The 1,127-nt window shown below is 44.2% G+C and overlaps 1 pseudogene; it reads left to right on the forward strand.

Annotated features, from left to right (window-relative positions):
* The first annotated feature begins 674 nt into the window (after positions 1-674).
* Positions 675-793, forward strand: LOC145390139 (5S ribosomal RNA; annotated as a pseudogene).
* The last annotated feature ends 334 nt before the right edge of the window (positions 794-1,127 follow it).

Here is a 1,127-nt window from a genome sequence, read left to right on the forward strand (position 1 = left end):
TTAGGAACTGGAGGGTAGATATATCCTTCATTTACCCCTGCACTGCATCAGGTCCCCATACAGATGAATAAAACCGTCTGGAGGAAGAAATAATTAAACACGCCACCTGACTCAAGGGGCTGGGTTTTTAGCAACTTTACCAATTTGCCTTGTACACATCATCTTAATAGTGTGTACTGTGCCAACACACTGGAGCCTCGCAAGCTGAAGGAATGGAATGTTTTGATTACTTTAGTTCATGAAGGGCTCAGCAATTGTGTAACTGCAAGAGAAACCGAATAATGAAAGTAGGCCGTCAGATGTGATAAAACAGCTATCAAGGCTTATTTTGTACAAACTGCCCGAGAAGTTCGCGACCACGTATGTGTCAACTGAGCTGGTAACACTGTGTGGGCGGGGCGTAAGAGTAGGTGGAACAGTGTACAGTGACCTGAACTGTTAAGTAGACAGCCACTAATATAACAGTCAAAAGAATTATCCCAGCTAAGTTGACACGAACCAAATCCAACAACAGCGACACTGTAAGCCAAGGGTGGAATGGCCAGCGATTAATGGTCAAAATATAAAGTCAGATTGAATTACCTTTACTTCATTCTCATGTTCTGAATAATTTACTCCATGTTCTGGCTGCAAACATGGCCATGCTGACGTTTATCGCAAGGACCATTTTTTTTTTTTTTTTTTTTTTCCCGTTGAGTACACCGCTTCCCGTCCGATCAGCGAAGTTAAGCAACGTTGGGTCTGGTTAGTACTTGGATGGGTGACCGCCTGGGAACACCAGATGCTGTTGGCATCCCTACGTGTCAAGTGGGGTTGGTGGAGGATCAGTGCCCCTCCCTGTAAAACAATTAACTCTAAGCCGTTGGCCACCCCGTTTGTGATACATGGCGTCTGGCAATGAATGAATGAATGAATGATGAGGTGAGAAGTGGTATGCAGCGACTACTACTTCCCTTCACAACAGGTCATAAAGAACTATGTGGAGAGGTGATGGTGAATTGGACAGAGATGTGGCCTACTGTCCAAAAGCACATGTGATCCATTCCATACTTGGGCAGGGAACAGTTTGTAGCTTTGTATTTAAAACAGTGATGATAGTAAACAGAATTCACACAGGCCATGTAAGC

This window comes from Coenobita brevimanus, unplaced genomic scaffold, assembly GCF_032717465.1.
Source record: "Coenobita brevimanus isolate Jiangsu-jjx unplaced genomic scaffold, ASM3271746v2 jjx.HiC_scaffold_2895, whole genome shotgun sequence".
In the NCBI taxonomy this organism is placed as follows: domain Eukaryota; kingdom Metazoa; phylum Arthropoda; class Malacostraca; order Decapoda; family Coenobitidae; genus Coenobita; species Coenobita brevimanus.